Raw genomic sequence first — 26,404 nt, 5'->3', positions numbered from 1 at the left:
AAATTGCATTTATTCATTCACTTATTCGCTCATTTAAGTGTGAGTGTGTAGGTGCATGTGTGTGTGTGCATGTGTGTGTGTGTACGTTCAAGTGTTTGTGTCCACGTGGTATGGCATGAGTGTGAAGTCAGACGATAACTTGGAGGAATCAGATTTTTCCTTCTACCATGTAGGTCCTGGGATCCAACTCAGGTCATCAGGCTTGGTTCAGGGTTCATTAAATAGCCTTTCTTTTTTTCTTTTTTTCCGTTTTTCGAGACAGGGTTTCTCTGTGTAGCTTTGCGCCTTTCCTGGGACTCACTTGGTAGTCCAGGCTGGCCTCGAACTCACAGAGATCCGCCTGGCTCTGCCTCCCGAGTGCTGGGATTAAAGGCGTGCGCCACCACCGCCCGGCTAAATAGCCTTTCAAGGATATAAGTAAAATCTCTTTTAAGCTTCAAACACACAAATACACGTGTACACACTCGCGCACTCACACATTTGTTGAGTGGCCCAGAAGTTTGAATACATATATTCAAACATACATATATATTCAAATATATATACATGCACACACATATATATGTATACACACACACACATATATGTTCTATGTGGATAAGAAATTGTTCTGGTGTTCATAGCTCCTTTGCTGGAATTTAGGACAAATGGGTCATTTTCCTTATAATGCTGAAATTTTATACAAAGCAACTCAGGTTCTTCAGCAAGTAAATGAGACCTGGGCCAAGATGACAAAGCACCCACCGAATCCACCGGTTAACAAACACTCAGTTTGCATGTTGTGTCCCAGTTCAGCAAGGTTAGACTTCTTCCTGTGTCTCCCTGCCACTATTATCTAGGAACTGAGGGAACGATCCCATTACTGGGTAGATAACGCTCTGAACATGTTTTTGCTTGGCCAGACCAAGGACAGCACCACTGTCAAGTTACCCATTGGTTTCTTTATTTTCCCTTGGTCTGGCCATAGAATTCTGGTGTTGGCCATGACAGCAGAGGCAAGATGACTGGCAGTGATGAGTTATCCATGGTTAATGGGATGTGCCACTCAGCTTGGTGGAGGCCATTGATAGGGGGGATTAGTGTTTCCCCCTGGGGTAAAAATGTGTTGTTTCAACCACGTGGCTGAGTCCTGTGTCTTTTGATTTTTCATTTTCTATTTTATGGAGGTCATGGCTAGATTTAAACAGCCAGTGATAAAACCACTCAGAAAGTATATAACTAAAATAATTTTAGAAGAATTGGAAGAGAAAAGAACATGGAAGAGACAATACCTTAGTTATGCTATGTACACTCTGTGCAGGTCAACTTTACCATAGCTTGTTAATAAGATAATGCATACTACTCATATACACTTATGTAACATAAACTCGCTAGTTCTTGTTCATGATAAAAATATAACCAATTTCCCAGAGATCATATGATGATTTTTTTGGCATGTGTGAGAGAAAGATTTGAGGGTTTTGCTATGTGTGAAATGGCATTTTTTAATGTGAAAAAGCTTTTAGAGAGATAGCAGTAGATATGTCAAGATAAAACTGAAGAGGCTTGCCCATGCAGGAAAATGTCACATGTAAACAGTTTGGCTTGGAATGCAAAATCTTTTTCTTGTAGTTCTTTTGAACTTATTGAGCATAACCCCACCCCAACCCCTATGTGTTATGAAGATTCACATGGGCACTTAGAAACTGTATGAATCCATTGCCTTGTCTACTATGATGAGTGTGGAGAATGCTCCCAAGCTATCTGTTTCTTCTGGAAATAAGTCAAATGCTTGAGGGACTTTTTGGAACCTGGATGTCTGAAATATTTCCAACTTTTGAGCAGGTTCTTTTTGCAGAGGTTAAAAAATTAAAAAAAATCATTTATTTATAGTATAATATTTTCAGTGTTTTAAGGGGTCATCTCATTTAGAGGAAATCCCAAGAAAGTGTTTTGAGCCAATATCATCCTAGGAGTCATGATTAAGTTTAGTTATTTTGATACTATTTTCTTAAACATACAGTACAGAGATCAATAGATTGAGGGGAGCCCAGTCCCACAGATACATCATAGCTCCTGCATCTGTAGCTCAGGGAACATGGCGGAAGAGGGGGCAGAATGATTGTAAAAGCCAGAATACTAAGAAGTACACCATGAAACAGTCTCCTGGAAATGGCTGCACAAGTAAAATGGGAACAACGGCATTATCAATGGACATGTTAACATGGAAGGGGAAAAACTTGCAGGGTCCCAACCCTACACAAAGAACTATAGGCAATTAATGACTGCCAGGAGAGGTAGAATTAGTCTCTCCAGGAATATGCTCCCTATTAGTTGTCCAGTGCAGAGGGGTCAGTCTTGAAATCATATATGTACAAACAACAAAAATGGACTCAGCAGGTTGTATTTCTATATATTTGTGTATACATATACATACATCTGTATGCATGTATGTAACAGTAGTAACGAATGAATGAAAAAGGCTATCTACCTGAGAGTGGGAGTGCATGGGAGGGTAACCAGGAGGGACTGGAGGAAGAAAATGAATTTGGGAAGTGACGTAATTCTATTTCAGTTAACATATTTTTTTTTTTAAATAAAAGTCATTTGTTGGTTTCAAGTTATACAAAATAGAATTAATTGACTTTAACATTAAAAATATCTTTTTTAATCTTTGTTTTCACCAACCCAGTAGAGACACATGGATGGTCTCTGCAAATGCCATGGTCAGTCCGGTCCTGCAGAGAGTTGACCCATGAGAGGCAAGAAGGAAGTCTAGTTCAACATAACTCAGTAGCCAGTGTTGTTCAGACTTAGAGTCTGACACCTGGTAGTTTATTTTTAGGCATACTTAAGCACAGTCAATTTGGTGGAAAATTTCCTGGTGATAATGAACTCAGTCCTGTGTGCACTATAAAGCTTAAGACTTGATTACTTCAAAAGCTTTTGTAAGGTACATGTGACCGTTTTCCACAAAGACAGGTTCAATAGAACCCACAGAGGAGGCTCAAGGTAAACAATGCTCATGATAAGGGCCTGGGGAGGACAGGATTAGAGACTGGCTGAGATAAACCGGCTCAATGTAAGTGTCTGGGGTCTGGAGGAGCCTGTGTGACCTCGGCATACAGATGGCGCAGAGGTCACCAGGCTATTAACCACTTCCGCTCCCAGCCTTCTGGGCAGAAAACAGGTTATATATCTCTCCCTTTGAAGAGACAACCCTGTGTGTTTACCATTCCTGGTTTCTTTAGTTCTTATCTGTGAGCTCATGTCTCCTACCGAGACAATCTTTTATCCAAGAAAGATTAAGACAGAAAGTATTTTCAGATAGTGTCACTAAGAACCACGGACTTTGTTTTGCTTCAACTGTCTTTATAGTCTTTCTTCTTCCCTAGCACAGGAATTCTATAGCATCTTGATTTAATCTACCAGACTGAAAGTTCTAGTCTAGTGTCTGTGTGACGTTCCAGATGTACGACCTAACAGGAAGTAAAGATGATGCTCATCTTGACCCACAGCTTTTAGACCTGTGCATTGGGTATGTGTACATCCTGTGGCTTGTCTAAGAAGACCAAGGCTGTGAGGCTGAGAGACTGGCCTGTAGACATCTACCTTGTTACTCACTTGGGATGCTAACACTGGGCACTGGACTCTGGTTATCAATCTAAGGCACCATTTTTCCCCAGTATGGTGAACTTAGAGAATATTTAGAAAGACTCCAAGATTCCAAAATAACACATCAGCAGATATGTAAATCGCAGAGAACAATGCTTGTCTTTTACAGCAGAGTTTTAGATTTGAGCAAATATGTCAAAAGAACCCCTTAACTTTATGTCAGGTGCAGAACAATCTGATCAAGAAGGCATCAGTGGGATTTATTAAGGCCCAGTTATCCTCATTATCACCTATAAAACAGTCTCAGATATCACTTTTGCAGTGTATACCTGTTTCAATTGACTCATAGAATGTAATAGTTAATACCATTACCATGTCTTAATTAATTTTGTATTTGAGATAGGGTATCGGTAGTTCAGGCTGTGCCAGAACTCACTCTGTAGCTCAAGGTGGCCTTGTATTTATGGCAATCTTCTTGTCTAAGCCTCCTGGAAACTTAGATTACTGGTAAGAGCCACATGCCTAGCACCATTATCTCATGTGGGGGTGCGGGGTGGGGTGGGATGGGGGGTGTTGGCACAAGTACAGGCAGGTGCATGCTGGTGTTGAGGCCAGAGGTCAACTTTGGATATCACTCCTCAGCAGCAGTCCACCTTGTTGCTTGGACACAGGGTCACTTTGGCCTCTGGCTCTCTGATTAGGCTAGGCTGGCTGGTCAGCAAGCGGAGGTCATCCACCTACCCCTACTTCCCCAGGACTGAAACTGGGTGCTGAGGATCAAACTCAGGTCCTAAGGCTTGTATGGCAAGGACTTTGTCAACCGAGTCACTGGCCTGACCTTTATTAACTTGCCTTTAACACGCTGTTGTTAATATTATTAATCTGGCTTTGTGTCGAGGAATCCAAGGCAGACAGAAGTATAGTCACTTACCCAAGGTCACCCAGCCTAGGAGAGAGAGCTCCCACTGGCCCTAGAATGGTTAAATTCAGCCACAGCCATTGCGGCAGCCTCTTCTCTGCGAGCTTTTGTTGTTGCTGATTTGTTTTCCTGGTTTGCTTGGTTTTCACTGCTGGTATTTACACAGCTTGCTTAACCCAAGCACCCCTCTCAAAGCTGTGAGATGCCTTTGACAGCTGAACCCTTACAGGGATCTCTCCTGACCAGAGAGAATGCTCCTCAAGGTATTGATTCCTTTTACCTAAAAGACGGAGCGAGACCACCAGCCATGTCTCATTTCCAATGTTGGCGGCTTCCATTGTAAATCTGTCTTTCCTCTGTTACCCATTCAGTTTGTCAGTCTCTGTTTGGAAACAAACATTTTTTATTCGATTCCGTATATATAATTCTTCTTTTGCTATATGATTAAAAATGAGAAAAGGGGAAGTGCAGAGATGAGTTCACATTCAGGGATACGATGTGGACGGAGGGGCAGGTGAAGGGGGATGGGGTGCCACAGCAGCAAGCAGAGCCTGGAAACTGCATCATTGATTGTACAGAGAGCACTCACCATGTACCGTGCTCTGTGATTATCTTATGTTAATTCTTCCAATCACCCTGGGGAGCCAGCACTGTTTTACTCCTCTTCTGCTGATGAGGAAGTGGAAGCATAGGGAGGGAAAAGTAATCAACGCTTCAGAGCAAGCAGAGGTAGAACTGGGCTGCCATCTCATCTGTCTGTAACTGTGGAGTGTTTTCCTAATCTTGTGCCTTTAAAATACCTATAGGTATGGAGTATCTGAAATGAAAGTGTGGGGTATCCAGGGGTGAAGGCAGAGATGACCATGGAACAGAGCGGCTCTGAGCCAGAGATCAGTTGAAAAGTAGAGAATGACAGCTGTTCGTGTTGGATGAATTTAGAAGGGTGATATACTTCATGACAGAGAAGGCAAAGACCTGCTGAGACGCTAGTGTCCAGACCCAGGAAAATGTTAGTCACCGATGACAGACGAGTTTATTGTGGTTATACCCGGAGTCATGAGGATACGCTGTTAGGTTTATAGTCTTAAGCCTTCTAAGAATAAACTTAAGGCTGCATAAAATTTAATCGTCAGTTAAGTCACGTGATATGAAGCTGGGGGTATAATCCTAGCTCTTCAGAGATCAAGGCAGGAGAATCATGAATTCCAGGCTAGCCTGGGCTACATAACAATAAGAGTCTGTCTTGGGGAAACAAACCAACAGTGACAGGAAAGGCATAAGGGACAGGCACCACCTCTGCCCGCCTCTGGTTGGGTTCATTTCTGGTTTGTTTGATGAGCTGTCAATGAAAGATCTGTGTAATTATTCCTGAGCTTAACAATAAAAGTGTGAAAACCTGGAAGAGGGAGAGGGAGAGAGAGAGGGAGAGGGAGAGAGAGGGAGAGAGAGGGAGAGAGAGGGAGAGAGAGAGAGAGAGAGAGAGAGAGAGAGAGAGAGAGAGAGAGAGAGAGAGAGAGAGAGAGAAGTAAATGGCATACAGAATATGCTTAATAAGCTATTCCATGGAGGAAAAACAATCCTGGGAAGGCATTCTCACTAAAAGAATTTTAAAATTAAAATATAAAGTTAACACACACAAGTAAAGGGTTCCATTGTGGCATGTTCGTACCTATTACACTTGGTCCTAATTCATCCTTCTTCTCTACTACCTCCTCCTGTCCCCTTCCTCTCTCCGAATAGTCCCCACCCTGCTTTCCAAGCAACATGCCATTTCTCTAGTTGTTTTTATGACACAGCACTGCAACTTAGACTGTGTCCATAAAGCTATCTGTCTCCAGTGCCGTATGACTCAGTGAGGACAAATGGAACAGGTTGGATTACCTTCCTTATTTACAATAGTCCACACATTGAAGCTTCTTTATGCACATTGACTATGCAAATGAGCTTCCCACGCAGGTTCTCTCACAGTGCTGTGTGGGAAATCCCCCTCATGCCTTGCTGAAAGCCAGGCCCTACCTCCAGCTGGGACACAGGCTGTGCTGCGTGGATCTTAAAAGGGATCAGATGAAACCGGAGAAGAAAGAATGTGCTCGGTTGCTCGGTTGTGTTAATATATATATAAGTCTTGAATTTCAGCTCTGACCTCTTACTAAACTAACCACAGATTGTTCCTTTCCATACAGGGCTTCAGGAAATTAATCAAAAACAGCACCAAAGTCACATTTCCCATCGATCCTGGATGGATCCCGTTTTATTCTTTTAAAGACTGTCTTCACATCCCCAAACCTGCTACTTTTGTGTCACTAAGAACCAACTGAAAATGGTTTTTCCTTTCTGCCTTTTCACTCTTCTTTCTGGTAAGAATCATCTTGGTTCCGAGTCCCTGGGGTCATAGTAGGTTCATCAGTGATTAGCAATGTGATGATGGGCGCAATGCTCACAACTCTCTAACCCTTAGCTACTTCTTCTATGAATAGGGGACCCTAACTCGTGAGATTGTGGAGAAAGAGCAAAAGAGCGCCTCTACATCAGCGTGTTTCCTGTTATTCAGTGGAATGCCATATAGTCTCATCTACAATTGCATCTTCCTTATCCTCTTTTCTCTCCATAACAGACTTCTTTCCCCCTCTGCTGCTGCAAGGAGTGGCCCTTGGACGTTCATATTCCATCTATGTAGCATCTTCACTGGGGTAAATACATCTCTTCTTTGATCCCTAGACAATGCTGCTTATGTATTTTGTGTGTAGTTGTGCTCAACTGCTACACTCCCATATTTCTTCCAGATCCTTCTTTTTCTTAATTTCCATTTCTCTACTATTTAGATAAAGTCCAAGGATTGTTATACCAAACAAACAACAAACAAGCAGTAAGGGAAGACAGTTAACCTGGTGGGAGTTAAAAACCATCCTTCTATGGCACTTCTTTGTGTCTAGAGACTGGGAGGCTTTTGGGTCCATCACACACTCCTTGATGCCAAAGCAGTTCTTAGAATGAAGGCTCTTTTGGAGCTGGATGGAATACATAGCTGGATTCTATTCTCATGCTTGGTTCACTTTATTAGAGGCAGAGGTATGTAGGCAGACTTTTCTGTCCTACTACCCAGTTCCTAAATAACCACACAGAGACTTATTATTAATTATAAATGCTCAGCTGATAGCTTAGGCTTGTTTTTAGCTGGCTTTTATAACTTCAAATAATCCATTTCTATTTATCTGTGTGCTGCCCCAGGGTTTGTTTATCTCATCTACATACTTTACATCCTGCTCACTCTACATCTAATGGCATCTCCTCCAACTCTGCCCTTTTTCTTCCCAGTATTCTCTCTGCCCTCAAAATCCTGCCTAGCTAACGGCCAATCAGCTTTTTATTACCAATGAGAGCGACGCATCTTCACAGTGTATGGAAGGATTATTCCACAGCAGAGATGAGATGGTTTATGGGCTATGGGTAATTTTATCTTCTGTATAAGGCAGAGGTGAGATGGATTATGGGCAATGGGTAACTCTTAGCACCTTCAGTCTTCTCTCCTTCACAAGAAAAATACCAGTGAGTCTGGGTGAGGTGTTTGTTATAGAGCATTCTTTATCTTCTGTATAAGAAAAGTGAATCATTCTCACTTTTTATGTTTTTGTTCTTTAGACAAGGTCTTATGTAGCCCAGGATGGACTTGAACTTGTTATGCAGTCAAAGCTATCCTTCAACTCCTGATCCTCCTGTCTCTATATTCCAGGTGCTAGGATTATAATTGTGTTGATCACTATGCCTGGCTGGTTCTTTCTTTCTTTCTTTCTTTCTTTCTTTCTTTCTTTCTTTCTTTCTTTCTTTCTTTCTTTCTTTCTTCCTTCCTTCCTTCCTTCCTTCCTTCCTTTCTTTCTTTCTTTCTTTCTTTCTTTCTTCTCCTCCTCCTTTTTAAATAAAGAGGCAACAGGTCACTTGCCCCATCCCCCCCACCTGACTTCATCTTGGATCTCAATGATTGGCTGATTGCAAGATGCTACTTTGGAAAGTTAGGTAATTGTCTATGAAGAAAGAAAGGTTTTTGCCTGGTTGTTTTCAGCCCTAATAGTCAATGTTTTCCTCACATTATAATACCACAAGTGTCCAGATCACACTAGTGATGAATGGTTATGCCATATCAGACCTGGCTTTATGGATTGAATGGGGACCCCTCCCCGAATATGGTCCTAGCCTTATCCCTGGTGTGTAATAATACTATTTAGAAGTAGCATTTTTAGATGTAATCAAGTTGAGATGAAGGCATCCTGAATTATGATGAACTTTAACTCAATGACTAGAGTCCATGTAAGGAGAGATAACTTTTGATAGAGACACAAACAGAGGGAGGACACCATGTGACAGCGGAGGCAGACTGGAGGGATGCATCCATGCATAAGCCAGAGCCCTAGGCTTTGCCTGAACATGAATGAAACTTCAAGAGAAGCACCAGAACAGAATCTCACTCAGAATCTACAGGGAGTATCGGCATTTTTCACGTCTTGATTTGCATGCCTATCTGCCAGAATTAGGCAAATATTTTAAGTCTCAGTGTGTGGAAATTTGTTACAGCATGCAAGGACACTAATACACCCATCAATCTCCAACTGTTAGAGACATGTGTGCCTGGCCTGTTTAGACGTTGTTAACTCAGCAAGCACCACCAAGCACTCTGAAATAGGACATGTTTCTGTCTCCCCAGCATGCATTTGCTTGGAACTCTGGGTGGTGAGCCTCCCCCAAGCCAAGCTCCTGGGCTTTTGGTTTTACTTGGGTACTTGCTTTCTAGTTTACCTTAGATTCTCTTGACTGGCTCCCTCGGTGGGGGTTATTTCAAACCTGGACTGGATCTAAGAAAAGCTTTTAGAAAACAATTCTTGACTCCCTTTAGCTGATACAATTTTAATTTGCAATTTTCTTGTCAGAATGAGTACTAAAAAATTGTTAAAAAAAATTGTTATCCAGCAGTCTCATGACAGTGTCATTTTATACTGATGGGGTAATTTCTCCCTTCAGAAAGAGCTATTTCTTGAGTAATTATTTTGGGTACTAAGTGACAGGCTCAGACTATTTTGGGACTCTGTGGCCTTGTCTCCTGACTTGCGTTTACCTTGAGGATAACGTGTGTGGCAGGTATCACCTGTGACTCATTCTTCTTCCAGTGATTTTCAGGGATGTTCGTGTCTTCAGCAGACATCAGAATGTGACAAGGATGGCTCAGGGGACCTGCTGCCAGTATGGTTCTTATGTAAGACTAGCGGAGAGGACTGCTCTCTCTCGCTTCTTACCAAGCATCCTTTCACCCAGGGTAGGTGTCACACACACACACACACACACACACACACACACACACACACACACACACACAGAATGTGAGGGGAAGAAGAGAGAGGGAGAGAGGAAGAGAGAGAGAGAGAGAGAGAGAGAGAGAGAGAAACAGTGAAGAGAATGCTCAGGAAATTCACTAGATACAAGGAAGTATACAATAGCCAAGTGTAACAGCTTTCCACTTAAGTCACCTTAGTTAAACCAATATAGGTGTAGATGAAATAGCCTTCATCCAGGGCTCCTACAACACAGCTTTTATGATTATTCATCAATTCCTATGAAATGGAATAAAGGGAGATATTAAACCACTTTCAAAATTGACAATCCCCTACATTTTAAGGATGTTGACAAATGACCAAAATAATGTTCAAGTATTCCACCTTCCATCTTGTTCCCACCCTCCCCCAGCACCACCCGCACTAAGAATCTGCTGACTGTCAGCACCACTGTGTGGCCTGGGTTCTTATTCTGAAATCTCCACAGTATCTGTTTTCGTGGCGTGGACTCTTGGGCAGCCACAGGTTCCCCCAAACAAGGATGGTATGTGCAGAGCTTACTGTGCCCAAGAAGGGTGCCAGTGTTGCCTTTGTGAGACGACCCTCATCTCCACTTTACAAGAAGAAAAATTCATATTTCGATAGGATTCGTTGTTCTAGAGCACAGGAAACCATAGCAGAGGAGGAATGGTGCTCTGAGGCACAGGCCACAGAGTTCACACCTCGTGCCAACGGTTGGAAAAATCTACATTTACAAAGAAAGTTTAGATAAAATCGCAGGCTGTGCCATTCTGATAACCGATGGGTTTTGTTTGACTTGATTTGATTTATTTATTTTACGGAACTGGAGCTCCAACCCAGAGTCTTATTCATATTAGCCACGCATGCCTCTGCTAAACTCTCTCACAGGCAGAGTGGGTTTTTTATGTATTTTAGCCAGGATACAATTTAATCACTTTGTCATTGCTGACAACATTTCCCAAAGGTCCTTTCTGTTGTTTTCTTTTGGGGTGGGATTTCACTGGGAAGGCCCGGCTCACCCCCAGCTACCCACTTCCTGCCTTCAGATCCAGCCGTGCTGGGACCGCTCTGCATGGCCATGCCAGGGGCTTTAGTGGTTTTTAAATTCTGGAGACAACCTCAAGCCAAAGAGCTCGAAACACTCTTTTCCCTCCGATAATGGTATTTCCCAGGAGTGATTTTTCCCTGCTGTCAGAGCGTGATAAAGGGCTTGACTTTACAATGTGACCTAAGATTTACCTGGGCGATGCAGAGCGAACATACACGTTTTATTTAACTGACAGGGAAATCAGGACAATCCCCCAAACCCACAGTTTGTCTCTATGAAGCAGAGATGCGCAAGGACCACAGAATGAGCTCGATGTCATTGGTGTGTTTTTCTCTGTTCATTCTGAGTTAGAAACTGCTGGTTCTGGTTTGTCTAGGGATCCCATCTTTTAGAATAATCAAGGATTTTAGTGGCTGCCAGGAGAGAATCCTCAAGATAACGTTTACTGACGCATAACTGCATTCATAGAAAACAACAGCTGGAATTATAAATGTCTTGGACACTTATAATAAATGAATGACGTTTATAAAAATGTCACAATGTCCTGTTTATGACATTGATAATAAATGTCACAAATGAGACTTTCCATTTAATTAAAATAATAATATGAACATAACTCTTTTCATTCACAAAGTAGATTCATTTGATTCCTGCAATAATCCTATGGGATAACCAAGTTGTTGATCTGGTAGCAGCAAAACACACATCTAAACAGAAACAGCCCGTCCCATACCTACTGCTATAGTTTTCTCTTGATTAGAAAACACTACAGCTCTTCCAACTCATCAAACTGTTAGCCTTTGTCTCATGCTCTTTTCACTTCTAGAATTCCTTTGTTTGTTTGTTTGTTTGTTTGCTGTAGTTTTATCTTTTATTTTTGGAGACAGGGTCTCACGTATCCAAGTCTGTCCTAGAGTTCACCACATGACTAAGGGTGTCTGTCCTTGAACATCTAGTCCTCTGGCTTTTCCTCCCGAGTGCTGAGGTTACAGGCAGGCACGTGCCACGGTACCCTGTTTATTCAGTGCTGAGGACTGAGGTCAGGACTTTGCGCACACTAGGCAAGCCTCTACCAACTGAGCTACATCCTCAGCACCTTACTTCTCACATGTGTGCACAGGCGAAGCATTTCCATAGCTGTTTTCATTCCTTACTGCCAGCCCGTGAAACCTGACTTCATCCATCTTTACAGGAAACTTTCTTGAATTTTAATGGAATTTTCCTCGTGGCCAAAATCCACTAGATACTTGCCTGCATTTATCCGACTCTATTTGCAGCTTCTGATCTGTGGATAAACTCCATCATCCTTCCGTTTCGTCTTCCTTTGAAATATTCATTACATGCCTTCTGTGACAACATGCTTTGCATCTGTCGCCTATGGGTACTCGCTCTGCTGTCTGTACTTGTTTCTCTGATTCTTCTGGAAAATGTTTACATACCCTAAGGCTGTACCTGTGATTCCCTTTGTTTTCACTGTTGACATTCCTTCCCTCATGAGCTCAGCCATCTTGTCCATCTCCACTGCCATGTCTTGCCCTGAACTCTTTCCTCTCAGTGACTTCCCTCCTACAGGTCTGAAGGCTGTGAACAGACTGAACAATACAGGCCTCTCCTCTTATCTCCTCTCTAGATTATGTGGAAAAGGTGTGCCTTTCCCCTTCAAGACCAGCCTTGTTCACAATCCTGGCCTTTCCTGCCCTCTCGAGAACAAAGGCTCCCTTAAAAATATTTCACCTTTGTCTGATATTTTCAAAATCCCCTTGTTCATTTGGAGTCTCCACACACCCTTAGGTGTATCCAAGTTTTAAAAGGCCGGGCTATTGGCAATATCCTCTCTAGCCAGCATCCCTTTCAGTGAGGGAGAGTCTACAAAGGCTCCCCTGCTCACTTGTGTTTAAATCATCTTCAGGATTGTTATCAGTACATGTGACTGCCTCACAGCTATGGGGCTCCTGCTTCCCAGGACACTGACTGCCCACCCACCCTCACTTGGTTTCCCTTTTGCCTGCCCTCTTCTGGCTTGTGATTGGCTCCTCCTTCTCTTCTTCCTACTCCCCAAATCATTATAACTGCTGTCCTCCTCTTCCTCCGTCCCTTCTGCTTTGTCCGTTCTTTATTTCTCCTTCCTTATTGAGACTTCCAACTGGGCCACAAGTTTTGTTTTGTTTTGTTTTGTTTTTTTTTTGGCCTCTGCGGTGCAAATACAGATGCTGTTCACCTGCCAGATGCCTCCTGTGGTCATGGACACAGTCCTCACTTTGAATTCTTCCTGCTAGTTTACATAGGGTTAACTGAAGACAACTGAGTAAAAGTGGTTACCATAGCAATCACCTTGAAACTAGGCCTAATTTCTGAGAAAAAAAAAAAAAAGCTAACAATGTTCATCTTTAATACTTCAACCTTTATCAGTGAAGATAACTGGAGACACACCTTGTAGTTGATTAGAGTACATTAATATGTTACAACAATATGACTGGGAAGGGCTGATATACAAGGTCCTTGAAAAGCTGGTGAATTGTTCTGGATTTAATATTGATTGCCTGAGAGTTATTTCCTGGAGAGTGTATTTAAAAGTTATTTTAATACCCTAAATTCATTTATTTATTCTACTATTATCTAACAAATAGGTAAAAATTCTAAATCTGTAAATATTTGGGATTATTGATGTGTTGTTCTCAAGTTCTTATGGAGTTAAGCAGTGAGGAAAACCAGTTGCCTGAATCTTGATGGTTTTCAATATCCTAGACTCCTATCCTATGAGGGACAGCCTCCAAGGGAAGAAGATATTGACATGCAAGTCCAGGGACCCTTTCAGGATGAGGTCATTGCAAAGGGATCACCCATAGTGCCTGGAGCTGCTTCGTCAACTTAAAATATCTTAAAACTTAGAAATGTGTGTGAATCAGGGCAGCTTTAGTGCTGAACGACCACATCCCGAAGATACCTCTCGGGGGCTTCACATGTGCCTTTGAGTTCCATGACCTCAGTGAGTGTAAAATCTGAAGGACGAGATCATCCACTCTTCTCCAGAAGAGACGAGTAAGCACCTTTTCTTCTTTAAACCCGGTCTTGGTAACGATTGAAGCAGATGCTTTCATCACGGTAAATTATTAAATTGGCTTTAACCTTAACACTTAAGATTCATAAGGCTAAGACCCAAGTTAAAAATTTACACAGTCCCTGCACACAGTCCCTAAGACTATCACCTTGCCCTTCTCCTCCTATCTCTGTCTCTATTTTTAGCTGACTTCAGGAAAAGAATTCAAAAGCTCCACACAGCAAACACATGGCTTTATCTCAGCAGCACAGACCTGAAGTTTCACAGAAAGAGGGGCTACATCGTAAACATCTCTCACAGTGTTTCGTACATACCTGCTGTGTGAGAAATAGCTTGAAAAAGGTTCTGTTCCACCAGTAAACAAAACATTTGTAAGAAACATGTATGTAATGTTTAAAAAAAAATAGAATTTATACCTATTAACCTAAAAATGACCCCTACCGACATTTTATGGTAAACTAGATAGAACTCGGTAAACATTTTTTCTGTAAGAGACAAACAGTAAATATTTGAGGCTTCTGGATTCTTTCTACAAAGCTCTGCTCTTGTGGCATAAAACTGGTCATGGGGAAGATCCATGGCTGTGTTCCAGTTTATTGAGATCTAAACACACACACACACACACACACACACACACACACGCACGCACGCACGCACGCACGCACGCACGCACGTACGCACACACTTGTACACACACAGAAAACATAGCAAGCTATTATATTATAAGATATAATTTGTTCTGACTACTAAGCTATCTTTTCAATGAAATATTGGGGTCATCTAGAAATCTCATGTCTTCTAAGATGTGGAATCCATTATAACCCCAAAGGAGAAAGATTGGATCTTGGGCAGAAAACAACGTTTAGCTGTTACAATGGCATGTGATTCTCCTAAGTTCAGCTCTTATCCAACAAAATCTCGTTGAATTTGGATTCAGTAAAAATGTAATAATGAAGGAAGGTAATAATGAAAAACAGAAATACTATGACTCCCAGATGTGGCCTTTTGTCTCTGCCGAGGCTATTTTTTCGACTTTGTCTTCTGCAGATAACTGACCATTGCAAATGTAAACAGTTCTTGTCACCAAACTCGCAGTGACTCTGCCCACTGGAAAGGCAACCTTTTTCTGTCCCCACGAGAAAGCCAGGTTTTGTCCATGTGCAAATGTATTTCAACACTCACTTCTTCCATGTAAATTTACGGTTCTTTAATTCTTCATTGGAGGACTAAATGCAGCTGACTCCTGTTATAAAGAGGATACAAAGGTAATTCTTTTCTCTGGTTGTAACTCTGTCGTAGATTTTTAGTTTTGGGGGTAGATAAGTGCATCAGAACATATGTTCAGTAGTGAAAGTGTGATGGAGCAGTGAGGCTCCATAGCTTTAGCATGCCTGTTCTGACTGCGTAGAAGTTCATTGAGATGCATAGGTTTTAGATCTGGTAAGATTGGTGTGTGATGCTTTTTATTTCTAAATTTAGTTTTTTTAATAAAGGTTTAAGAAAATGTTTTTTTCTTTTTAGAAAATGTTCAATTGGTTGTAATGTGATTTATTTTCATTAAACAACTGATACATTAAATAAAGCATCTTTGACATGTGCTTATTTTGTAGACTCAGTTTTCCTCTTTCAAAATATAATTTAACAATTCCCATTGGTCTATAACAGCCATTTTCTTTTACTTGCTAATAATATAAAGATATTTTGCTCGTGAGTTTGAGGCCAGCCTGGTCTACAAAGTGAATTCCAGGACAGACTCCAAAGCTACACAGAGAAACCCTGTCTCAAAAACAAACAAACAAACAAACAAACAAACAAACAAACAAAGATATTTTGCAAGTCTTTATGTATTATAAGGCTGACAGCTGTTCCACCAAGTGAATATACCATGTTAAAAATTTATTGCCAGAGAACAATAACTAATTCTTTACTAACAAGCATAGATTATTCTCTCAGAAACATAGGAAATGTGGGAAGTCATGAAGTGTGTCAAAAGCCTGTTACTTAATTTTTCTTGGCCTTGTGTGTGTTTGCTTTCAGCTGCGTGTTGACTCTTTGGAGGACATGGGCCAGGAGATATAAAGGCCAGGGCTATTTTCACTGTGTGTTGACAGGAGTTTGCCTGTGTTGCTACTGTGAATCTAAAGATCATTTTGGGAGAAGCACTAAGCCACGGCCTCATGAGAAGTGCACATGAGGGTTGGGACATTCAGTACACTCTGCTACTTGGCTCACACTGCCCACTTCGGATTCTGTTTGGCTACAATTTATTTCAGGAACGTAGAATCACTACTGTTTGTCTCAGCCTCCCATCTACTCTGCCAGTTCCTCCAACTCTTTCTTTGCCCTCTTACAAGCTTCTAGCCCTTGATATATCTTATATTTATAAAGTTGAGCCATTTTGGAAGGGAATCTATCTTCTCAACTTTGATCTGCCCTGGAAATCGTGTTTAGCTCTCGGTAAGCCTGCCTTTTCCTCTCCCCTGACATTCTTTCTCTTCATAATTGCCCAGTGAGTGACTGAGGAGTCAGTCTGTTCTCCAGTTGGCCTGGAACTCTGTATCCTTGTCTTGAACTTGTGATTCTTCTGCCTTTGAAAATCCTTTTCAGGAGACCAAATAAATAAATGTTTCATCCACAGAAGACAAGACAAATACAAGACATGATCATTTTTTTTTCAAAGTGGATCTTAGCTATAGGTGTAGAGAGATGAAATAGAAGTTGTCTCAGTGTCTTGTGAGACATACCTTTGTTACAGTTCAGCAGCCACAGAGATATCTAATATAGTACCATTTTTTTTCTCATTCTGTTCCAATACTGTATAACACTTTCAAGATCCGAATGATGCTAAGCTAAGTGCATGACAATGAGGATGATAGAGGGTTCTGATTTTTTAAATGAGGAACATGTCAATGTTTTAACTTAGGAGAACTATTTAATTTCTTGAGAGCCCTCCACATGTTTTTCCATAGTGGCTGTACTAGTTTATATTCCCATCAACACCATGCAAGGTTGCACCTTCTCCACTTTCTTTCCTGTACTTGTTAACTCTAGTCTTTCTGATAAAAGCCATCCTTACTGGAGTGAGGTATTCTGGTTTGGGCATTCTGGTTTGGATTTGCATTTTCCTAGTGATTAGTGATGTTGGGCCTTTTTATTTTTCTCCTCCTCCTCTTCCTCCTCCCTGCTGTCTATTTTGAATGCATTTTTAAAAAAAAGGTTTATTTACTTATTATGTATACAGCATGTATGACTGCAGGCCAGAAGAGGGCACCAGATCTCATTACAGATGGTTGTGAGCCACCATGTGGTTGCTGAGAATTGAACTCAGGACCTCTGGAAGAGCAAGCAGTGCTCTTAACCTCTGAGCCACTTCTCCAGCCCCTTGAATACATTCTTTTGAGAATGCTTACTTAGGTATATGCCTATTTTTTTGAACTGTTTTTTTTAATGCCATTTTAATTATTTTTCGCCATTGAGTTTTTTGGAGTTTTTATATATTCCAGATGTCCACCTGATTAGTTACTTCTTCAGTGCTGTGACAAGATACTTGATGAAACAACTCAAGGATGGAGGGTTTGCTTTGGCTCACAGTTTGAAGGTGCTGTCCATCCCTATGGGGAGGGCCGGCTGCAGGAACCTGAGGCAGCTGGTCACATTGTGTCTGTAGTCAGGAGACAGGGAGTGATGATGCTCATGCCTAGCTCACTTCCTCCTTTTCATTCAGTCTGGGACCCCAGCCCTTGTGAAGGTCCCACCCATGTTTGTGGTGGCACCTTCCCCCTTTATATAATTCTAGAAATACTGTCATAGATGCATCTAGAGACATATTTGCTTGGGTGTAGGTGGAGTTTCTCTGTGTCCCAGCAGCTACTCCCAAGTAACCGCACAGAGATTTAATATTAATTATAATGGCTCGGCTGATAGCTTAGGCTTGTTTTTAGCTAGCTTTTATAGCTTATATGAACCCATTTCTATTCATCTGTGTGCTGCCCCAAGGCTTGTTTACCTCATTTATGTACTTCCCATCCTGCTCGCTCTGCATCTCAGGTGTCTCCTCAGACTCCACCTTCTCCCCAGATTTTTCTCTGCCCCAAAAACCCTGCCTAGCCATTGACTAATCAGCTTTTTGTTAACAATGAGAGCAATACATCTTTACAGTGTACAGAAGGATTATTCCACAGCACGTGGGATTCTAAATCCAGTCATTGCTGACAATCAAGAATGAACGCATTCCCGGGCGGTGGTGGCACACACCTTTAACCCCAGCACTTGGGAAGCAGAGGCAGGCGGATCTTAGTGGGATCGAGGCGAGCCTGGTCTACAAAGAGAGTTCCAGGACAGCCAAGACTGTTACACAGAGAAACCCTATCTTGAAAAAACAAAAACAAAACAAAAAAAAGATCACATAACCCTTACTCCATATTTGGCCTCCTGGGTCACCTCAGCTCTCTGTTGACTGTTTTGTGGCGATATATTGCTTATAATCTAAGAAATAAAAGCTTGCCTGAAGATCAGAGGACAGAGCTAGCCACAGAGGTCAGGCAGTGGTGGCACACACCTTTAATCCTAGCACTCAGGAGGCAGAGGAAGAGATCTGTCTGGATCTCTGTGAATTCGAGACCATGCTGGGCTACATGAGATTAACCCAGTCTAAAAGAGAAACAGCCGGGCAGAGGTGGCTCACACCTTTAACTCCAGCACTTGGGATCACACACCTTTAATCCCAGCACTAGGAAGGTTGAGACAGGAAGTGATATGGCTGGGCAGAGAAAGGAATAGAAGGCAGGAGGGAGGAGACAGGAGCTCAGTCCTTTTCAGGCTCTTGCAGGCTGAGGAGTTGCTGAGTTAAGAGGTGGTGGCTGTGGCTGCTCTGCTTCTCTGACCTTTCACCTTTCACCCTGATGTCTGGCTCCGGGTTTTTATTAAGACCAATTAGGATTCGTGCATACCGTTTCCCTTTTTTTCCTCTGCTGAGAAGAAGCTGTTTAGTTTTGATGTAAAACTACTTAGTTGCTTTTTGATTCTTGTACTTTTGGGGTGCAAGAGCTTTTGTCTGTTGATGTCACTTTATGCTGTCAAAACTTAAGTGCTTACACTTGTGTAGGCCTGTAGAACGAACTGATGGCCATAGGAACGTTTTTTCTCCCCAAAACTTCCAGATAAACTTTGGGGATAGTTTAGAGAATTATCCAGTTGATGACTGTAAGAAGGCCCTGTAAGATATTAAATAATACTTCCTTGGTTGGAGATACGACCTGCTGAGATGACTCACCACAAAAGTCACCTAAAGTCTCAAGGAGAGGGGCCACTTAAAGAGATACACAGTCTAACTTATGGCTAACAGCCATGGATAAAAATAGTTGACTGAAATAACTGTAACACAGAAGGTAAATCTGTGTCCCAGGTGTCAAGTAAAGGGTAAGTCTGGGGATGGAAAGAGATCATCTCTCAACTTGAGATTCAGCCAAGGGTCCATCCGAGGAGCCAGCGAAGACATCCAAAGTGCTAACATGTTTAAATCAAGGACAATGGGGTGGGGTAGGTGTTGGACATCTGTGTAGGCTTTAGGTTGACCTCAGTGGCCAGGTGGTGTGTGTGGCTTTAAGCACTGGAGTTCAACTCCTATTAAATCTCTACTGTGTCAAAGTCCAGTCTCACCTTGCTGGTCCCCTTTGTTATCATCCTGTTACTGATCTGCCAATCATCTACCAGACCAGACTCCTCTTCATTCACACACACATTATGAGTGCATCCAGGGTGTGAAGTCTGCGACTCGGGTTACCTCTTATCAGACAGCTTGACTTCCATTTCAAACCCTCACCTATCAACATTTTAGTAAAACTAGGATTTTCCTGCTTCTGAGTCACAGTGTCTCAGGTGAGTCAAGGTATCCGCTAGGCAGCCCTCCTTTCCTTTGGAATTCTGCAGTAAGTGTTTCCTTGCCTCCCCACTTCTGCCAGGCTGCAGAGTAGCTCTGGAGAAGGGTTGCTGCCATGCCCACTACCTCCCAGCTCTTTATTTCCATGGAACAGGTTCTTTCTAGTAAGCTAACTTTATCTTTGGAAAGTGAAGAAACCAGAACGTGACTACTTTCTGTATTTTCTTTCTGCTGCTACATATTTTCCCTAAGGCAAAGACCCACAAACCAGCCTAGCAAGCTGAATGCAGGAAACAGTGAAGCTTGTGGGTGTGGGAAGGAACAGGCGTGAAAGGTCATCAGTTAGTGTTCAGGTTGTACTTGTTTAAAAGACACAGCCTCCTCTTTTTCTCTGACCCAACCGCCCTAGCTTCTTTTGGTCTAAATCCTGCCTCTTCCAGTAGTGATTCGTTTGTACTTACTATCAACCATGCAATTTATGCTGCATCCAAAAAAAAAAATTAATGATAATTTTTTTTACAATTGCTATAGGATGGACACAAGTATCCGAGGCATCCCTGACAGAAACGTGTTTAGCCCCAAAGTTCTCACAGCGTGTTTTTCTTTACTGTAATAAAATAGCAAAGACAATCAGCTTAAAGGAAGAAGGCTTTCTCTTTGCCGGTGGTTTTGGAGGTTCAGCTCACGGGGCTTGGCTCTGTGGGGCCTTGCATCATTGCGAGAATGCATGGGAGAAGAGGGATGTTCATTCACAATACTTGAAACCCGAGAGGGTGGGTGGAGAAAGGGTCTGGGTTTCAATGTGTCCTTCAAGAACACTTCCTCCACTGATTTCACTTCCTCCTAGTAGGCCCCACCTCTTAAGGGTGTCACCACCTCCTCGGAATGTAACAGGCTGGGGACTGAGTAGTCAACATGGACTCCTGGGGACCTTGGGGGATGTAAACTCTAGCAAGCTTTAAGTGGAAATCTGTTTAAGATGCAGGTTCTCAGGTGCCTCTGTAGACTGTGGAGTCAGACTCTCTGGAACTGGGTACAAGCCCTTTATAGGTATGTGACACAGTTTCCAGTTTGAAAAACAATGGCTTATTGATGATAGAAGAAGCTGCCTTATAGAGGTAATATTTGAAAGCCTGTTGCCTAAGCTTGAATTATCTCCAAATAATGAGGTATTCATAACTCTACACAGCAGTACAGCTGACTTTGGAAACCCTTGACCTTGGTTTTAATCTAACTTTGACATTCTAAACATTGCCTAGATTTATCTTGATGGAACCATGGGGAAGGAGTTAAACCCCTTCTGCATGAATCAACATTGCTATCATTTTTTTTTTCTGGTAAATAATGCCGACAAATAAATAACACCTACCTGGATAAAAGTGGCATAACTTTTGAGTTTCTTCACTGTATTGCTTACCAGTTGCTCAGCATAAACCTGATTATTTATATTGGTCTCTAAATTGCTCTGCACAGAACCTAAGGTTGTAGTCTTGGCCTACCAGCTAAAGTAGACAATGGTTGTGTGATGTAACCTATGTGGTACATGGACCTCTAGGTGTTATACCATACAGAAGCATGGTGGAGGGGAATGGGTGTAACGTAATCCCAGGAGAGCAATGGTGCAGCCACAGGAAGGTGATGGCTATGACATAATATAAGAGGGTGACAGCTCTGACGTAGCCCACAGGAAGGTGATGGTGATGACTATATGGTATAACCATAGGAAAGTAGTGTCTGCACTGTAATCACAGGGAGGTGACATTTATGATGGAGCCCACAGTTGGGGGATGGCTGGGATGTGACCACAGGAGAGCCATGGCTGTGTGATGAAAACCAGTCATTCTGAACTTCGGAAAGGAGGAAACAAGGTTTTCAATAAGACTGCAGATTGGAATGTGGCTGTCTTTAGATTTTTTTTCCCATGCAAACTCGGTGTTTCCAGGCATTTAGTGATCCCATCCGTAAGAGCAGACTCCTTCTAAGCTGTATCACTATTCTCTCCATGTTCTGTTCTTTGAGGGACCTAGAATTTCTGACCGTTTTCTGGTATCTGACCGTTGGTCTTAGCTTCCTTAGTGCTATAATTAAAACTAATCCACTCAACTTGTATTGCCTGTGGCAGGTAAAGAAGCCAGGACCAAGGAGACAAGAAAGTGATGAAATGGAGAATGCACTTTAAAACAATTACAGCTGTGTAGTAGGTGGGGTTGAAAGGACCTCAGAAGCTGGTGGACATAGCGAGAAAAGAGGGTACAGCTTGCAAAGGACTTTCAGGGGGAAATGGATGAGCTTTGGTGGTGCCCTAGGAGCGGCAGACTGTCGTTAAGCTGGCTAAAGAGCTAACAGCAGGGTCAAACTATTATACTTACCCTTGTGGCTGTCCGGCTCCCCATCTCACAGTCCCATCTACTCTCTGGAGATGTCACCATCACCAGCGACTCTACTTCCAACTGCACTTTCTTAGTCCTAGTCTCACTGAACCTGAGAACTGATTTTTTGTTTGTTTGTTTTTTGTTTTGGTTTTTGAAGACAGGGTTTCTCTCTGTAGCTATGGCTGTCCTGGAACTCACTCTGTAGACCAGGCTGGCCTCAAACACACAGAGGCCTGCCACTGCCCAGCTTTATCTATCTGTCTATCTGTCTATCTATCTATCTATCTATCTATCTATCTATCTATCTATCTATCTATCTATCTATCAATCATCTGCACATGGTAGTTAGCAAACTTTACAGAGTTCAAGTTTCTGAACTTGAGAAAGCATCCACCTCCCTGTCTTTTTCTGCTCATCCTCCATCCCTTTTCTCAAAGGCAGGCTCTCTCTCTCTCTCTCTCTCTCTCTCTCTCTCTCTCTCTCTCTCTCTCTCTCCATAACCCCTCAGTTCCTCTTCCCTGCTTCCTGCTTCTTTCCCTCCACCTCTCTGACAAGTTCTGGGGCACCAACCTTTTGCTCACATTGGAGACTTGGGCCAACAGAAGATAAAGGAGATGGAGCCCTGGTTGACCAGCTTCTTCTCTAGCTGGCAGCCACAGAGGGAACAAACAGTGTGTCCAATCGGATTACAAGATAGTGTACGCCTGAGGTCCTTTCCCTCATCTCTACCTTCTTTGTGCTGCCCAGGCCCTAAATCTGCTCTTTTTTTTTTTTTTAAATTACTAAGAAATTTTCTATTCATTTTACATACCAACCACAGATCCCCCGATCCTCCCTCCTCCCACCCCCCCCAGCCTTCCCCCCAACCCACTCCCCATTCCCACCTCCTCCAAGGCAGAGCCTGGTACATTCAGTTGAGGCAGGTCGAAGCCCCCCCACCCCCCATGCAAGGTGTCCCACCATAGGCACTGGGCTCCAAAAAGCCCACTCTTGCATCAGGGATGGATCCCAATCCCACTGCCTGGGGGCCCCCTAAACAGTTCAAGCTAAACAACTGTCTCACATATCCAGAGGGCCTAGTCCAGTCCCATGGGGGCTCCACAACTATTGGTCCACAGTTCATGAGTTCCCACTAGTTTGGCTGGCTGTCTCTGTACATTTTCCTATTATGGTCGCTATGTCCCTTGCTCATAGAATCCCTCCTCTCTCTCATTGATTAGACTTGTGGAGCTCGGCCTGGAGCCCGGCTTCCATCAGTTACTGGATGAAGGCTCTTGTAGTCCAATCGGCACTGGTGGGCCCCTAAATCCGCTCTTATTTACTTCCTTTAAAATCAGGGAGTATTAAAATGTTAATGATTTCCCTTAGACTGTAGGGAAGGTATTGTTATGACTCACTGTGTCATACGTGCAAATTTTAGATGTATGACCAGGCACCAGAGACGGCTGTCCTCGGCCTCCTTTTTTCAAGACATGTTTAATTAAACATTTAGAAAACCACGTTTCATCATTTGCTATTATCTTTTAACTTGATAGGGTTTCTAGGACTTCAAGTATATATTGTATTTACTGTTTCTAATCTTTACTCTGTCATCCCCCTAGCATTAATTTATAGACAACTCAATCTGGTTAAGTGAAGACAGCAAATCCAAAGCAAAATGGTTGTGGACAGAATCTGAATATAAATTCATCTAACTCCGAAGTTCGAATGCTTTCATGATCTCCGTGCCTTCAGAACCAAGGGCACACTCAGCAGAGTCTTTTTGCTTCCCTCCAAAAGAACTCTACCAGTGTTTTGTAAGAACATTTAATGTAAGAACATTAAAAGCAGGACACTAACTTAGAGAGGTGGCTGGGCCCCTTGGAAGTGAAACATGGACGATCTGAGGAGCATTCGGCATTAGCCTTGTTAGGGTTTCTATTGCTGTGATAAGATAGCATGACCAACAGTCCGTCACTGAGAGAAGTCAGGGCAGAAACTCAAGCAGGGCAGAAACCCGGAGCCAGGAATGGAAGCAGAGGCCCTGGAGGAGTGCCGCTTAACTGGCCTGGTCTCCACGGCTAGCTTAGTCTGCTTTCTTTTCTTTTTTTTTTTGGTTTTTCAAGGCAGGGTTTCTCTGTGTACCTTTGTGCCTTTCCTGGGACTGGCTTTGTAGAGCAGGCTGGCCTTGAACTCACAGAGATCCCTCTGCCTCTGCCTCCCGAGTGCTGGGATTAAAGGCGTGCGTCACCACCTTGCGGCAGTCTGCTTTCTTATACACCCCAGGACCACCTGCCCATGGGTGGTGTCACCCACAGTGAGTTGGACCTTTCCCCATCAATTAGCAATCAAGAAAATGTATCACAGGCTTGCTCATAGGCCAGTCTGGAGAGGGAGGCTCCCTCTTCTAGAATAGTTCTAGCTTATGTCAGATTGGCATGAAACTAGCCAGCACAGACATCAGTTCCAGAAATTTACTATAAAAGTCAGTAAAAAAAGGGTTTAATCAGAAAACTTCCCTGCGTGACATAAAGTTCAGACTTTTTCTTTCTAAATTTCATTAATGCTTAATTTTAAAAACACAGATAGCCTTACATGCATTCAAGCTTATTGGGCAAAATGTATGTGGGTTTATAGGCAAAAGGCAATTTATTAAGAGCAAAGAGCAGTTTAAATGCATTTCCTGGTATGACATATTTATTCACTGTATACTCATTGTAATTGCAGAGGCTCTGACCAAAACTATTTTACATTAAAATTGAAATCTCAAGAATAACATTGTAAATTCAAAAGATGTTAAAACCAGGGTTGGCGAGATGGCTTAGTCATTAAAGGATAGGCTTACAGCCCAAAAGACAAGAGATGGTAACACTAATGGATTCTTGATTTTAATTATTTATTTTTTTTGGTATCTCAGCATTGATTATATCATTCTGTTTCATTCATCTTAATTTGTCATGCCATGAAAGGATGACATTCTTATAATAGTCAATAGTGAAAATTTATCATTGAATTGAGATAATAGATTATAAGATTGGAATATGTTCATTTTCTCACATGGATTGAACATAATTGGAGGACTGTTGAATGAACCATTACAACCGTGCATGTACGGTAAATGGTATTTCATGCCACTTGTACATGGATACTAAACAGTGGTTGCTACAGGCTCCCCTGGGGATTAATTCATCTTAGCCACAGTTTATATTGTACTGAAACAGTGCCTGGAATGTAGCTAACACTGAAAGTGATCTTACTGTAGCAATTTATGAGCTCTATTTTAAGAGCAAAGTATCGTTAGTGATGTTGCCTCTATCACTATGACTGAAGATAAACGAACCACTGGTGAGAAATACTAAACCTGCTTAGGTGTACAGTCCCAGGCTCCACGAGGGGAGAAAGCTTTGGACAAACATTTAATCTCCTAACAGATGAAAACTGAGAACAGTTTTGAGACTTCATTTAGCAAAACTGTTTTTTTCAACACTTTAAAAAAAAAAAACAGAGTACCAGGATGTTCATAGAGAATGCCACCATCCTTTACCCAAATAAACTAAATAAACAACACAGATCATACTCGCTTTTTGGGGGGAACTTCATAATTAATATAACAAAGGCTTAGAGAGTCCATTAAAAAGGCCTGTTTTAATTTAATTTCACCTAGATTTTCTCAAACCAACTTGACAATGAAAACTTAGATATATGTATATATTATATGTCTGTACATATATCAAATATATAGCATATGTTAAATATTAAATATAATATATTAATATAATAGAAAACATATATATTGAATATATATGTACATACACACACATATAAACCCCCAAGTAGGCTATAATGTTATAGGCTGTAATATTAGCCTTCCATGGGCTTTCTCTAGAGAAATGTTGACTTGCAGAAAAACTGAAATTCTGCTATTTTCCATACTTTACATCAGGTATTGAAGACAAATAGTTACCTTTCCCTATACATTTAGGTGTAACAAACACTTAGCAACCACAGACCAGGGGCTGTGTAGAAGTTAGATGTGCTTCTATTTAATTAAGGAACTATTCTGAGACTGTCAATGCATTTATTTCCATGCACATTTATTACAAATTATGAAGAGAACAAAGATGATCTGAGAGATAACATCATAGGGGAAAATTATGTTAGGCTAAGTCTGCTGGTTTTAAGCCACGTTCAAGTCTTATTGACAGTGCTGAGCACGC

At 42.0% G+C, this 26,404-nt stretch overlaps 2 long non-coding RNA genes across 6 annotated transcripts in view; both read left to right on the top strand.

Annotated features, from left to right (window-relative positions):
• LOC121821292 (uncharacterized) overlaps positions 1-26,404 on the top strand; it is a 133,535-nt gene that overhangs the window by 22,424 nt on the left and 84,707 nt on the right. The gene's annotated exons all lie outside the window — the stretch shown is intronic.
• On the top strand, positions 401-18,742 carry LOC143267802 (uncharacterized). Its single transcript, XR_013043324.1, has 4 exons — positions 401-3,517; positions 6,697-6,870; positions 15,006-15,223; positions 15,996-18,742. It is a non-coding gene; the product is annotated as an uncharacterized LOC143267802 (long non-coding RNA).

This window comes from Peromyscus maniculatus, chromosome 11, assembly GCF_049852395.1.
Source record: "Peromyscus maniculatus bairdii isolate BWxNUB_F1_BW_parent chromosome 11, HU_Pman_BW_mat_3.1, whole genome shotgun sequence".
NCBI lineage: Eukaryota > Metazoa > Chordata > Mammalia > Rodentia > Cricetidae > Peromyscus > Peromyscus maniculatus.
This window is presented reverse-complemented; position numbering and strand designations above follow the sequence as displayed.